This window comes from Pinus tabuliformis, chromosome X (genome assembly GCF_031772625.1).
Source record: "Pinus tabuliformis cultivar Carrire ecotype Pingquan chromosome X, CPIR1, whole genome shotgun sequence".
NCBI classification, from domain to species: Eukaryota; Viridiplantae; Streptophyta; class Pinopsida; order Pinales; family Pinaceae; genus Pinus; species Pinus tabuliformis.
Window position 1 is genome coordinate 1680025608 of NC_142308.1, and position 17468 is coordinate 1680043075.

Genomic DNA, 17468 nt, shown 5'->3' on the forward strand with positions numbered 1-17468 from the left:
TGGCCAAAAAAGAAATACACAGGAAAACCTCATCAAATAGGATCTTGGTACGAATCCAAAGACCTTTGGGTTTGTCAAGTCAATCCACCATGGACCAATCGTGCATTGCGACATGGTCCTTCTTCAAACTCATATTTTCCATGTCTCATTGCCACATCATATCGAATCCTGAACTCAAATTTCATATGTAAACTACAGTCAAGTGTCTGGTGCTCTTGTACCCAGTATACTTAAGCACTACTAATCATGTCCCATACTCACTAATCTTGGTTTAATCATCATTAATCATGGGTTAGGGGCCAAGATTATGGAAACAAGATCTCATGACAAAGTCATTTATTTTAGTTATAATATTTTTCACCAAGTTATATACTCCCCTAAGTCTTCTATGAAATATACTAGATTATCCCTTCAACTTATACCAAGCCCCTTTGTTGCCTGTTGATCGCATTCCTCTGCAACATTGTGTTAGACCCTTAGCTACTTCTTAATCTTGGTTCGACTCCCCCTAATATTGACATCTATGAACTACATAACTTGACATCATTGACAACACATACTACCAACATAGGTACCCTTGTAACCATACCTTTAAATGATTATTTTGTCATTAGAAGGTGTTGAACTCTCTTTCGGAAAAGAAATGAGAGGAAAATTTTGACTTACAACATTGTGCATGTGGCTATGAGTTCATACTTTTTTTTTTCAATACACCATCCATATTTACATGGAATTGTTGTTTAAAGGAGAATGGAAATATGTTCTTTTCACTTTCTATGTGTTGTTTTAATTAACATTCCTTTGCACCTTCCAAGGAAATTACTCGTCTTAGTGTTTCTCTTGTCATGAAACATGGAGACAAATGTAACACAAATCTATGTATTCTTATCATTGATGGTCATGGGACAACCATAAATCCAATCTCAATTGTCTATATGCACAAAACTATCGTCAATATGCTTCATATTTTGATCATCTCAATTATGTTAAGAGATATTTCAATAGCTAGTATTATATATATGGCATATATTGAGGCATTTAAATTAAAATGTTTCTCCCGAAAAATACTTTGCTACTCAAGGACACTCATCACCTCGCTGTCTTAGTCATTGATCAGGAAACCTCCTCATATGATGCCCAATGAAGGGACAACCTTCTACATGTTCTGCTTCTAAATCATAGATTTCAAAGTTTCTTTCAAGAAATAGATCAAACATGAACTAGACAAACTATGAACTGCCAAAATACTAGAAAACAATTTTCATTAGGTTAGAATTAATTGAAATAATGAGGTTTTTTCACAAGCTTTTTCAAGTTTGTGCAATCATGAGAAAGGAAGTAACTATGACTATTTATCATGAGATTCAAAACATTTGAACTTGAATTTTGTCTTTTCAAATCAAAATATTTAGATTCTTATTCTCATTAAATATGGATATGTGTTATTTATTATTTAAAAGTTGTTAGTATCTTCAAAGTGTTGGATTAATAAATTCAAGGCGGTCTATAATGCATGTCATCATGAAAGGACAACTACTCTTTGTGTCTAGATGATGGAACCATGTACTTTTCATAATATTTCTTCCTATTTGAAAGGAAGAGGGTGTACCCAAGAATGTTCAATGCCTAAAATCTAGATTGGGTAAATGATATAAGCTATAATTTCATAACTCTTGGGACACCTTCACCATTGGAACTCATGCTTCCCTATATAACACATCCTCTAACATCAACGTCGTCTTTGAGATTGGATTGTGGATCCACTATGGGGTCCCTCTAGAAAAGGTGTCATGAGATTTCCATTCTCAGAAGAGATGGGAATTGAAACCCCATATTATTTTTAAGCTCAAGGAAACCTTACAAAATGAAATGAAAATGATGTTCTCCTTTCATATATTAGAGACATGATTTTAATTGTTTATAACCATGATGAACACTCAAGGGAAATTAACCAATTAATTACACCCATGTTATATTACATCTAAATTGAAAGTAGTTAGTTCAATTATACTTTAATTTGAGTGAAGATATTATAGAGACAATTATATTTCAATGACATTTTGAATTATGAACATTTTTTTAGAACAAGTTCATGAGAGTTTCTCATATGAATTAATCTTCCCCAATGAACAAAGATATATATTTGATTTTTCAACTATTTAATGCAAATAACCCTGAATTGAGAGTGCAACAAATCCCCTTTAAAAAAACAAGGGATGAGATTTAAAATAAAATAGTTATCTCCAATTAAAAAAAGTGTTAAATGATTAATAAATGAGATGTCATAAAGAATTTGAAGGAGACAGAAAAACAGTGTCCATTCTTCACTTATCATCCATAGAGTCTATAACCCCATTTGACATGGCAATATAAATTATTGATTTTTTTTGCATTTATTTAATGGTTTCCCTAATTCAATTAAGTTTAATAAGTGTTGGTCTATATTGGTTCTACTAACCTCTATTCTATCCCATATTAATTTAAATATTCAATTTACACATAAAGCACATTTTATCTTTGGATTCACACCAATAATCATATTTATATAAATACACCAGATTGTTTTTTTTTTTACACATAAAATACATTGTATTTTATCGATTCAATTCAAATCACTCCAATAATCATATTTGTATAAATACACCAGGTTGATTTAAATATTTTTTTAAAGCCTGATGAAAACATTTATTGGAGTGATCTGGGACAAGTTAAAGATCAAATTTAAATCTAACGTTAGACGTATATCCAACCATTTGTAAATTAGATATACAGAATTTATAACTTGCGTGAACTGAAATTCAAAATAGGAGGGCTTCCTCCTAACCCAAAAATATCTTTCATAAAATAGTAAATTTTATAAAAAATAATATTCTATTATACTGAATATTCTTCTGAGCATTAATATTTAGAGTTATAAATTAGATAATATGCTCACTTAAATCCAATGAACCAATAGTGAAGCTATACAACCCTGCGAATTAATATATCAAAAACACAGTGAATTTGTTGCCATTAAAAATGCCAGTACGGGTGACCTGGGCACCCGGCTAATTTAATTTTCTATATCCTCCCTCACTCTATTAACTATAACACAACTGTGACGCACATCAACAGTGACGCCAATGCAGGCTGAGGCCGGACATCAACCGTGACGCCATTGCAGACGCACATCATGCGTCATGGCGGTGATCGTAAGAAATATTATTAATAAATCCAAATTCAAATAAATTTGAACTAATTAATATAACATCAATTATAATTCGTGACATCAACACATATGTCACAAATTTCTATTTTTAATTTATATTTTTTTATTATAAAAAAAATTATTTTTTTCTTACCATTAATAAATTCAAAATTAAAATAAATCTAAACGGATTAATATAACATCCATTTCAAAATAAAAAAAAAAAAATTATTTGCAACACACAGGTGACGGATTTCCAGCGTCTCGTCTTTTTACTTATTTATATATTTTCAGGGTTACGATTAAAGGAGACCGTGCTCTTAGAGGAGGGCCCACCGTCCATGGTCGGGGTTTCTGATTAAGTTAGAGATAGCCCAATGTGTCGCAATTATTTTTCAGGAAGGTGAAATCATTACATCAAAATCCAAATCCATAGTAAATTTCCAAATTGATTATTTAGTCACATGTTTTTATAATAATAATAATTAATTTCCAATAAAATAAATTTACTAATTATTTTAATAATATATACTTATAAATTTTATTATTTTTCTTAAACCGAAAACATTAACTAAATATATATTTCCTAATTGATATAAATTTCAAATCTAATTTTCCCATTATTCTTTTCTTAGAAAGTTAGAATTCTAATGAATATAAATTTCAGATTTAATTGACCCATCATATTTGTCATGACATTTTACTTTATTAGTCCCTGGCCAAAGGGCCGGCAGGGACTCTCGTTTGATTTAGACACTCGAAAATTAGGATGGACTTCCAATTCGAATTCAAAACGGAAAAGTACTATAAATTAGGATGGACTTGAATTCAATTTCGGACGGAAAGTTGGAATGTGGTCCTTCAATTTTATTTTGGTATATATTTATACTTTGCGATTGTTATTTTATATTTTTATATTTATAATTTATAATTTATATTTTATAGTATATTATGTTGGTATGAGTATTTATTTTGCTTCTGGTGTTTTGGTGTTTTGGTTTGATGGTGAAGGGTATACTCTTAAGGCACTTCATGCTAGGTTATTAGTTCTACCACTAAAAAAAGAAGAGAGTATTTATTTTATAATAAAGATGTTAGTATATTTTAGTTGCCTCTTTTACATTAATGGATGAAATTTTAAATATTAACTAACTTGTATTTCTAAATATATATTAACTTTTTCATATTTACCTAATACAATTATAAAATTAACATACAAATTAACAAATCACAAATAATATCATGTAAATACATGTTTATCTTTTCACATTTACCAAATACAATTTATGAAATCATTTTATAAAGTATCATATAACAATTAATATTATTCATAAAAAAAGTGATTATAATGAGACCATTAATTAAAAAAACACACACACATACATCCACAATAAACATATACTAGCCATTGCACCATATGTTGCAAAGGAAACACATAAGGCGATAACATAGGACAAAAGAACAACTGACTCATCTCCTAAAAATATTATGATTGTTATTAGAGCTTGATGTGTTCTTGGGCAGTCTGAGCTTATGAATTTGAGTCAGATGAGTGAAAAGGCTAGAGGAAAAAAAAAATGTGCCTACCTTGGTTATTATCACATTAAAAAAAAACAACTTGAACTAAGCTAGTAAGACTTTTGACAACTTTATGCTAATATAAAACCTGACCTTTAAAAGTAGAATAAACATATTGGTTTTAGTAATCATCTCAGCCATTTTCTTAGATCCCCAATAGATGAAGGGGTTGTGTCTTCTCCATTGTTGCTTTTAGAGGCAAAAATCTTTATTTTTATAGGACTAGGCATGCTCTTCAAGATTGGGCTCCTTAGACTTGGGGTATTTCCGACATATGGAACTACTGGTTGGATGTTCATATGGGGACTTTGAAGCCTTGGAGGATGTTCCTCTTGCTGCTCATGATTACTGAGAAAAAGACACATTCACATTGTAACAATTGGATGCAAGACTCTTTTGCAAGGGGCATTTTTTAAAGGAAAACACTACAATACAAAAATCCCTTTTTCCATCTGTCGGGACCTCTCAACAATTAGATTACAAGTATAGGCAACAATGTGCATACTTATCCTGAAATCACTTGTTTGACCACTAGAATTCCATTTCTAGATTACACAATTGGCCAGTCTTACTCTTGATTGGTACGAGAGTGTACACAATAGAAATTGCTCCCAACATGACAGCAAGATCAATCTAAATGGTGACAGTGTAGGTTTACAATACAAGCTTGGGTTTCCCATTTAGTACTTTAGGTTGATGAATAACTTGACCTCCTACTCACCATAGTGAGGCCCCCTCCCATAACTCGGTTTACTCTCTAGTCCATTTTTATAATTAGAACACCTAGAGTAATAATGATGGAGTTATATGTTCCATCTATGATTTTCCTCTTACTAATATCCATACAGATTAGCCTTGAACCCATATGCAGGTTGAGGCTGAGGTCGAGGGTTGGGCCTCCATAATCAAATCCTTTTCCACAACCACAATAGTGGATTCATCTCTACCATAGGAAGGGGTCGATATGGATATAAGTGTGGGTCTCTATTAATTTACGTCATGGGCTCCTGCTACTCCTCGACAAGGGCATGAAAATAATCCATATGAAAAGTCATGGATCATATCTTGCTCAACAAGGAGTATAAAAAGTGTCTTAAGAGGGAGGTTTAGGTTTGCTCGCCTAACATAAATGTATCAATCAATCAATCAACGACCTTTACGACTACTTCATGATATTAATGCTATTACCCTTGATCATATCCACCACCAAAGAGAGTTTCATTGTAGTCATCAAAATAATCCAAATGCATCATGATCATATTTAGAGATTACTTCAAGCCTGGTTTGTTTCTAACAACTTCTTGAGCTTCCTGCAAGGCTTTTGACAATCCCTTTATTCTCACGATCTCTTGCAGCTCATGTTTGGAAAGAATATATTTTCTGAGCAAGAGGCATGTTTGACACCAAATGTCATGGCAATGTGCAAAAAATCAATGCCACAAACAATCCATATGATTGAAGAGTTGATAGGGGTCACTTATTCCCATTGAGAAATGTTAAAGGCAGTAGAAAATGGAAAACATAGAGAGACAAGCCTCCCTTCATAGCTCATAAATAAGGAACATATTGAACCCACAATCCAGGTTCTTATTCAACAAATCCCTATTACTAGAATTTTTGGAACTCCTATGTCCTTCTCATTTATCGATAGTGTGATGTATGTTGCCAAGTTTGCAGTAACTGTGTTTTTTCCCTCAGCTTCTGCCTTGGAACAATAATATGGCAATAATATTTTCCAACTTCTAAGCATGGGAAGACATGTGCATATAAGAGAACACATACGAGCGCATAGAAAATGCATGTTGCAAAGAATACATTTCAATCATTAGTCTAAATGTTATAGCTTCCCAGCGAGATCAAACTTATATATCAATAATATATTTGAATACAAAAGAACCCTAATCTCTTTCAATACTCGGTCCAAGATTTTGACCCTCATCAAAGAATTCAAAAAATGCATGTGGGGATTAATTGATTGGGACTCCAAATTTCATTTAGTGGGGACCCGAGAAAGAAAAAAAATGATCCACAATTTCTGAAATAAAGCACTTGGATATTTTAAATTCAATCAGTAAAAGGACCATAGATAAAACAACTAAACCAATGAACCAATAGATTTAAACCCTAACCAACCAAAAATCACACTACGAAATGCAGAAACTAACATAAAATCGAAATCTTACCTGAGAAGTAACATTTTTAAGGAGTTGTCTCTTCTCCACTATTGCTTTCAGAGGTTGAAATCTCTAGTTTTATAGGACCAACCATGCTCTTCAAGCTTGGGCTCCTTAGACAAGTTTGGGCTCTTATCGACATATGGGATTGTCGTTTGGACGTTCATATGGGGACTTTGAAGCCTTGGAGGATGTTCCTCTAGTTGTTGCTCATGATTACTGGGAAACACACACATTGACATAGCAACAATTGGATGCAAGACTCTTTTGGAAAGGGAATTTTTTAAATGCAAACACTACAATTACAAAAATCCATTTTCCCATTTGCCGAGACGTCTCAATAATTATATTACAAGTATAAGCAATAATGTGCATACTTATCCTGCAATCACTTGTTTGACCACTGGAGTTCAATTTCTAGATTACAGAATTGGCTAGTCTTACTCTCCTAGAAGATTACAGAATTGGCTAGTCTTACTCTTCACTTCTAGGAGAGTGTACACACTAGTAATTTCTCTCAGCATGCAAACACAATCAATCTAAATGGTGACCTTCCCAAATCATTTATCAATTGCATTTTTAAGAGTTAAATGGCTTAGGATCTTCTATAGTGTTCGACATGATTTTATTTCATTTCGAGGAAAAGGTCCTTTAGATCCCAAATTATTTCTTTAAGAGTTAAGGTGATCGTCGACGTTTTATTTAGATTCTATTCGGTATTTTGTACTTCACTGGAAAGTGACAACTGATCAAGTAGTAATCTCGTTGTAGACGATTGCTGATTCATTCACTGATCTATAAAATGTTGGCAAATATTTTTCGTAATTTTCAAATTAGGCCTCTTAAGGTTGAGTTGGCCTCAAAGATGAGCATTCCTTCTTGGTCGCACTCATCAATTTTCTCTTATAATGATGTCACGAACAAGTTGGATGTCCAAATCATATGGAGTAATTCTAATCCATTTGGATCAACGCATTTTAGAACTGAACATCATGCGAAAAAACTTAACTTGTTTGATAGCTCTGAAACCCCCACAGGCCTTTCAAATCTTCCTCTAATGCAAACATTCAAAAACTTGATTCCTCCAACTTATGGTCAATCGTTGAATAGATTTCCACGCCTCATGCCTGACACAAGGAAGACAAAAATGATTGAAAGAGAGCGACGTAGAGAAATAAAAGTGCTTTTATCTCAGCTTAGATCATTGCTCCCATAATAAAATCTTCGACTCTGCTTTCTTCTTCTCAATATATAGGGTTTTGGGAAATCAACAACATTCTTCAAGGTTTTATTCAATGGAATTTGGATGTTTTGTCATGTAGGGAAAACAAACAATGTCAAAACAAGCACTCAAAGCTATGAATTAAGTTTTCCATCTACAACAAAAAATGAAACAACTTTCACCCCAAAGAAATGATAAAAACAGCTAAATTCACACAATCACAGAAACTCAATCATATATTATGCACAAATGGTGTATGTGCAAACACACTCACACACACACATTTACATTTAGATTACTCTATTAAATAGAGTTTCTGAGATCCAACTTATTCCTAAATTAGATAGAGAGGTTGAGAGAATTTCTCAACCATCACAAACCAACTTCTTAAATATGGAATGTAAGCATTAACTCCAACATCCCCCCTTAATGATTACATTACATGAAAATAACAAAATAATCAAGCTTATCAGTAGATGCTCCATCAAGTTGCCTCATAACCCTCGGAAAGGTGTAGTTGGCAAGTTGGATTCCCGAGTTCCCTTCCTCAACTCCTGAATCAAGGACCTCCCGAAGTCAATTACTGGACAGCATCCCAATCTGTCGCATAACCTCATTTGAGATTTTTTTCAATAAATATCTCGTTCAGATGATTGGATCAGGAGTGGCCTGCACTGAAAATAAACATTGTGGGTTTGGATTTTAGATCTGGATGAACGCTCTGGAAAATGAGATTGTGTATCCCTATATTCTATTGGACCTAAAAGATGATGAGCTTGAATTTTTTAGTGCCACTTCATATGCCATTAACAAAAATTCTTATCATACCATACATGCCAAGGTAATCTCTTATCGTTGTTGTCACTGTAACATCTTCTTCTACGAATAGGATAAGCTCAACACTATAAAAACACATGCAAATATTTTGCGCTGATAAAAATCCAAGGATAACAATTATTGATGGTTTTACATAAATCTTCTTTTGCACTGTTAAAAATCCAAGCTTAAGATTAATTCATGTATTTTTTTCTTTCGGAAATTAATAAAAGCAGGACCTCGCTTTATTAGGGTTACAAAGATTACATGGACATCTCTTTCATCCAAGTCTCAAAGAACTTGGATTCCCTGCTTGCAATTAGCATATATGTTCATATGTTGTCATAACGATGCAGTTGTTTGATCTCAATACTTTCAGCCACCGCAACCTCTACCAGAAGCTTTGCCAATTGATTAGCACTCAACACGCCAAGAATCAAGATCTAAGGACCAGTGGAGCTCCAACATAATGTTTTGTGGTATAAGAGAATGTTTTTAAACACCTGTCAATCTTATATTAAACGTCTATGTTAAATGAAATAATAGATTTGTCAAAAAAGATCCATTGGTAATTGAATCACGGATTTTTCTGAAATGCTTATCGAGTTATAGAATTGTTCAACGCTTATTGATTAGAGTATTGATAAACGCATCCCATTAATTACTTTGTTGATAAAGTTCACTAAATTGTATTAAAATATTTTCCACCAAAAAGTTGTAATGATGTCAATCAAAATGTCTATTTTTATATGAATTCAACCAATGATATCATGATGCATTGTATAAAAATTTTGTCACATTGTATAAAAATTTTGTCATTGAATTATGAAAATGCCATATTTAAATAATTAATGATTTATTAATAAATTTGTTGTTTAAAATATTTATATTTAATGGTCTCAATACATTTGTGTATTCTATTTTTTGAAAATTATCTGATTGATAAAGATTAAATGTCTCCATCTCTTTTCCAAGTAGTTGGGTGGAAAATTTCAGAGATAAAATAAACATGAATCATAGATTAGAAAATTCAAATTAGGAAAAAAGAAAGCTTTTTGAATTTAATTAATAAGAAATAAGGTGTAACTTTCATAAATAATTGAATTAGTAATTAAATTGAAAGAATTTAAACATAAAAATGGAGAAAATGGAAAGTGACAAACCATAACAGACATATGAAACTTATCTTGGAACTTATTTTGTATGGCAATAAATATATACAATTAATTTTGGGTGAGGCTATGAAGGTGTTGTTGTAGCGGCTACAACCACCCTCCAAAATTTTTCTTTAGGTTTTTTTTGGAGCCTCCCTACCAACCTTCATAGCATCTTGTCTTGCTTTGTCTAGTACACAAGATTTGGTGTTTTTAATTCACAAAGACAGCCTCTTGATCAAAGCTCGATGCATCCCCCCCACAGGCTCTTCATTCAGACTTGGTCCAGTTGTAGGCTGAGCAGCCCCCCCAAGAAATTGTGCAATTCTGGAGGGAAACCATCCTTCCATCCAAAAACTGCGTAATTTTGTCTGGCAACCTGCTGGGCTCTAGAATTGTGCAATTCTGGTAGTCAACCCTCACAGTGATAATTGTGAAATTTTCCCCAGCAGGCCTGCTCAGCCCAGGAATTGCGTAATCCTCGGTAGTAGTCAGCTGCTCTGCGCAAATATTGGAAAATATCCTAGGCAGCTAGCCCAACTCCTAGCCAGAAATGCGCATTTCTTTCCAGCAGTTGAGCAGCCTCATGCATGAGCAGTTGAGTTGACCAGTTCCACCGAGGACCGAGGAAACTTGACCTGCATGCATGGATTGATTTTTCCCGGAATAGAAAAAGGCAACATGCAAAAAGCATCCCATGATTCGGGGAGCTATTTTTACGAGCTGGAAGTTACATGCAAAATTCGTTTAGAAAATTTCCTCCAAGTGTCGCTTTTCCTAGATTTGTGGCATGCGCATCATGAGCCCAAAATTATTTATTCAACGCATCAAAGCTCATTATTTCACATCGATCTTGGAGCTTTGACATCCCACAACACATCCAGGACTCTTCGACACATCCAACTTAGCTAGTCACAGGTAAGTAGTCTCAACTTGTCTTTTTTAGCATTTCTGTCGCTTTTTGTGTTTTCACTTGTGTCAATGTTGTTTGCTTGATTTCTTTGAATGCTTGTTGTCATTTACATGCATAATAGCTTGTAGTAGCACCGTTTCAGTTTTCGTTGCTATCTCACTATTGTCGCATGCATGAAACTGTTTTGCACGAATGGTTGACGATTTGGCAACTCGCTTCACCCACATGCATATTGATCTGTTTACTGAATATTTCATTCAATATTTGCATGCATGATCAATCACTTATTCTTTCACTTAGTGTCACCATGCATTCACTTCTAGATTTGCTTTCAATTGCTCGTCAGTGAGTCTGGGTAGCCTTGGCCCGGACTTTGCCTCACCCAGACAACATTACGCAATCTGGGGAAGGAAGGCTTTGTCTTCCTCTCTAGAAATGCACATTTATGCCCAGACACTGTCCTCCAGGATTATTTTGCAAATTTCTGAGGGACAATGACTGTTGGCCCAGAAAATTGCACAATGCAGTCCTTTAGCCTGTAGTCATTGCCAGTTGGAATTGCGCAATCCCAACAGTCAGTAGTCAGTCTGGATTGTGCATTGCGCAAATCCAACAACGAGTCTTGCCTCCCAAACAACCCATATTGCCTTTTGTAGAGTTTTGGCAGTCAGTCACCTAGCCTCCCAGAAGAAATTGCGCAATCTTTGCCTATCATTCCCCATGTATGTGTTAAGTCATTCCCCGAATTTGCTTTGGTTTTCACTGATAGATTTCTTTCCATGCATGTTGCTTTGTCTCTAGATCTTTTAGGTGTTCATCCACCTCTTAGCAGTGCAAGATCAATGGCCTCTAAGAGATCAGGATCAAAGGACATTGACGGAAGTGCAACTGGAGCAACGGTTGAGCATGTGTCCGCATGTATACCGATCTATGAAGATAACAAGCTGTTTCTAGAGAAGGGCATTAAGTTGAAATGGCAAGAGGTCAATTAATTATTTGCAGGCACTTTTGCGGAAGACCTCGAAGACCGTCAGGTGTATGTGAACATTCACAAGTCCAGATTGTATCGGATTGCATGTAGATACCTCGTGTTCCCATGCGTGAACATGATACATAGGATCGTCTCGCACAACGATCTTGAGATGATAACTCTTAGCAGTGTTAGCGGGACGAAGATTTCCACCTTCTGGGCACATGATTATGATCAGATGTATCAGATGTCGAAGCCTGTGACCATCATGGAGACTCCTTTCAACTTACCTAGCAACAGTGCAAACTCCAAAGACATTTTGAAGAACTGGGTAAAAGAGCCAGCTAGATTCAGGATAAAACCCAACCAGATCTATAAGATGAAGATACTGTAGAATGCGTATCAATACTTGGTCATATTTTCATGTCGACTATGTGGCCAAGAAACCACAAAAACCTTCCCACAGAGTTGGGTGATCACGCTGGACCAACTGGCCAGGGAGGGTAAACCATGTAACTGGTCCAGCATGTTGGCTCATTATCTGAAGGAACAGGTATTGAAGGCTCGATAGTCAGCCGGATGTATGCAAGCAGAGATCTACATGTCTGCCTACCTCTTAGATGCAATTTGTGCTTGACAGGAGTTCCTGGGCTTGGAGTGGACATGGTCACCGACGGAGACTGATGTGAACACATATTGCAAGTTGTTATCCGAGTGTAGCTTCAGAAATGTAATCACACGGTTGTCCGATCATTTTGTTACCCAAGTATACAAGATGATATTTGAACAAGATCCACCCTGCATGTTGAAGGAAGTAATGGAGGCATTGATAGACATTTTTGATTGGAATGCCTCACCATCTGACACCTTCATACGGATGTTCAGCATGGATAAGCCTCTACATGCTCTACCAAAGTTTTCTTTGGACATACTCGTCATGCAGGAAGTAGCATATCACATTTTGACAGGATTGATAGCTAGACAACATCGGAAGAAGAAGGCACCTTGGCCCGCTCTTCTGTTGTGGATTAGGTTATACGAGATCTGGAGTATCAAGGAGGCAGATTTCGAAGCAGAACTAATGAAGAAGTATCCATTCGACCTCCGAAGCTACAATCTGTATGACCCACATTGTATTGTGAAAGATCACTACATGAGAGTACAGTTCAACTGGATCCACAGGGCATTTCATTGGGCCGAGGAGGACCCATGGAGACATTTCTATAGTTTCTCCAGACCCAATGAACAGGTTGGCTTCGCTGTGGAGTGGTTAGCGAAGCAACATGAAGCAGCATCTCGAAGAGCACCAACACTAGCAACAGTAGTAGCAGAGGCAAGCAAACCAGTGCGTGACAAGGGCAAGAGGAAGATTTTCAATCGCATGGAGGAGGAGCAAAGTTGCAAGTTTTGAGCAGACCCACTTGTGGAGAAAGCCGCTATGGCTATAGAGGTGAAGAGGCAACAACGCGACAAGTGAATCGCGTAAAGGCAGAGGGATAAAAGAAGGATGGAAGAGACAAAGGAGTTACATGAGTTGAAGGAGTGACTCTGGAAGGAACAAGAGTTGCGCAAACTGGAGAGGGAAGTGTATCAGCAACAGGTACAATAGGGGGCACAACATGTGCAAAAATATGACACATTGCCCATACAGGTAGTGGATTCATTAAAATAGCTGGCATCACGCATACAAGTTGAAACATCACAAGAGCAAGACTTCGCTCATGAGATATAGAAAGCGCTTCAACAGTTGGATACAGATATGGAGAAATGGGAATCAGAACAGGACATCAACCTTATGCCTCATCACCAAGAGGTCGAGTTACCTACTTCACCGCATCCAGATGATGAGAAAGTCTCAAGTGACCAAGGAGGCACTAAGATCCTCAGAGATTAACTGAAAGTAGAGATGCACAACATATCATTCGATGAGTCTCAACATAGAGTTGTGTATTCTCGCAGAGTGTTAACTCCGGAGGATCATACATCTCCTGTGCAAGTTGAGGAATAAGTGATCATGTCTGACGTGCACAAACATCCAGCAACCTTCGCAGATGCAACTAGAGTGTATGCTGAAGCCACTAGCTCAATTGTTCTCTTTCTGATAACTGAGAATGAGAAAATGGTTAAGGAACTACAGATGGCCAAGGAAGGAGGAGAGTTGGTGACAACATCCACCGAGTTGAACTAAAGAAGGCAATACTAGATGAAGTATTGTCCCTTGACACAGTTATGCAAGCATTGTACTCCAAGTTTGGCACTGTGCATAAGGCAGTCGTCCATCTCAACGGATGGCACAAACGATGTGCTAGAAGAGCATGTATCTTGACGAACTTGCATGCTGCTGTTGATTACATGTAAAAATGGACGATGAGGTACAAGGGAGCCTTTGCTCCACTTGAATAAGATGATGAGGGCCAGTGCGATCAAGCTGAAGGCACGTATCCATAGTCAGATTTGGAACTATGAAGAGCTCCTGCAACTCATCACTATTATACAGGCTTCCCATGCACGTGCGTTCAAGTGTATGGATGTTGTGGTGCGCGCACATGCGATCCCATCTATTGGGACTGTCACCCAGGTGAAGACAAAGGCACACGTCCCACTAGAGCTTGACTCGTACTTCGACAAGTTGATGCACATTGCCACCAGTGCATATTTGCTCATCAGTGTAGACATCATGCACAAATATGTTGTTGGTTTGACTGCATTGAAGACAATGATGCACATACTTTTAGGCGAGTTGGACAGAGGAGCCCAAGTAGTGTACTCGGATGCTATGGAGGCAAGATTCAGGTTCCTGACAGATGTCACTGTGGAGCACATGGATACCATCAAGGACTACCGATCTTGGCATCAACATGTTACTGTCAATCAGCATGAGGATGTTGAGGAGTTGGACTTCCATGGTTGTCTAAGTCATAGTGATGTCTAGCATTGCTTTCTCAAGCCATTTCTCTCACATGGGTACATGTGCATTGTAATGTAATGTATTTTCAAGTGTAAGTCAAGTTGTGATAGTTGGATGTAACAGTCATAGAGTAGATGAAGAGTCATGAGGGTAGTTGAACTATCAAAAAGGGAATGTCAAGGGCCACCCCACTCTTTGTTATAAATATTCCCTCATAACTCATTATATAGACTTTTGGTCATCCAAGCTTCTGATAAGACTATCTTGGAGAGAGCTTGGAAAGTATTGTAATGAGCCTTGGCTTCTCCACTGTGCAAAGCTAGTACATCTCTGTGGAGGAGTAGGCGGCCGTGGCTGTAATGTTCCGCTTTCGGAAGTATTGGTCTGACATGGATGTATTGTATGAAACAAACTTACAATTCTTAATATAACAAGATCCAGCACATTTCATGCATATGTTGTATTGTATTCTATGCTATCTGGTTGACTCTAAATGAGATATGTATTTGTTTTCTTACGCATGCATGTATGGACTATTCTGTATAAGTATGTGTGAGGGTATGTTAAAAAAAATAAGACAAAAAAAGGGAAATAAGAACCCCACAAAAGAAAAAATAGAAAATAATATTGGAAGTGTTTAAAGTCTAAATGCCACTACTGATAACTTAGTTATTTTAATTCATTATCAAATAAGGTTATGTGCAAATTGCTTTTGAATGCCACAATGACTAGACTTCTGTTCAAATAATACAGTTTAATCATGATTGAACACATTTAAATTTCTGTTCAATAGGATACTGAATGAATATTTACCAAACAGTTTAATCTTGGTAAATCAGTAGCTAGGTAGAAATAAAATTGATTCAATGGTTTAATATGAGTCAATGGTGAAATAAATGATAGGATAAGGTATATTTTCATAAAAGAAAAATGATTTAGGTCTGCTAGTTTAAGTGCACCCTGCAAATAAAGAAGAGAAAATGTTAGCTTAGAAAAAGAATTGAAATGCAAAAGGGTAGGTAGAAGCACTATGGTGGTTAGGGGAAAAACATGAAGATTTTATCCTAAGTAAAATGTTAAGTATTATTTTCATGTGAAGAAGAAAAAGGCGAAGGATTAAAGTTTTACTCTAAAGTTTATTATATCAATTAATATTTGGTATATTAATCCCCTATTCCTAAGTTTCAATACCCCAAAGTCACCCCCCCGCTCACATTTTTATTCATCCACCTACCCCACTACACTCACATCATTCCCCTGATATGAATTAAATTCATTTTTCCCTACCCCACTGAGCGTCTTGTCACATCACCTTAATATCCCGCCACCTTTCCAATCATCCGCGCCACCTCTTAAAATTTGATGGCCCACAATACATTTCGTGCCCCCCACACCCCCCCCGCCCCCATCTGAACTTTACCATCGGGGGGGCCCGAAATGGGTGGTATTCAAACCTATGCCCACTGCAATGTTTCACCACCACATGGTTTCGCAACCCCCTAGCCGAAACCATTAACCGCCTCCCCCCCTTCGAAAAGTGGTTTCTCCGCCAAGCAAAACCACTACCCTATCCATTGCTCTCCCCCCAATCACCATTCATCACGTCATATGCTCGTTACTCCTGCCAATCACATCCACTCCCTCCAAAATGAATCCATTAAGAAATTAAATGGTTTCACTGTTAATCCAACTAACCCGCACCACTATCAACGAGAAAGCACATAACATTATAAAATTCCTCCTTTCGCTCATTAACTAGTTATTGAGTTCATACATTTCCACTGCCATTGTCTTGTTATAGGAGAGCCAATTCGAACTAAACTTGTTTCACCCGGCCGAGCATCATACCTGCTAATTTCTATTCAAGCTGGCTCCTTTGTTTCCTGTTATCTTGAACTTAATTCTATTTCTGCACCCTGTAAACCTGCATAATCAAGACACCATCTATGTTCTAACCCTTTAGCCAATCATGCCTCCAAAAGACAAGGGAAAGGAAGAACCCGTGAGTCCCCTCATCCACCCTCCCATTGATTTTCACCACATCCTTTTAGCAGACAGAGACTATAAAATCCATGAATCCCTTCGTGAATTTGATCTTTTTGAGATGTATTATTGGCTTGAGGACAAGTTTATAAATAAATCTGATCATATTCAACTATGGGAATCTAATTTTCCCCACTATATCTTTCCCCATACCCCCAACACCCCTGAATTTGTCAGGAAATGTCATGCATGTTATCTGCCTAGCCAAAGAGCTATTATTACCTCCACTGGAGAAATTCTATTCACGAGCACTCCCCAAGCTATAGACCAAACGATGCAAGCTCCTACAGCAGAGAATGCCACCCGTTTTTCCCATGAAGCACTTGTTGAATTGTATCAGCAACTGGACTTTTCTAAAAGAGCCAAAACCCTTGAGATTTTCTTGACTGAAGATGCCCCATTACCCAAGAAAAATCATCATTAAATCTGTAATCTCTGTAGGCATCACACCATCATTAAATTTGTAATCTCTGTATGCATCTTGAATATGTCACGCCTCTAAA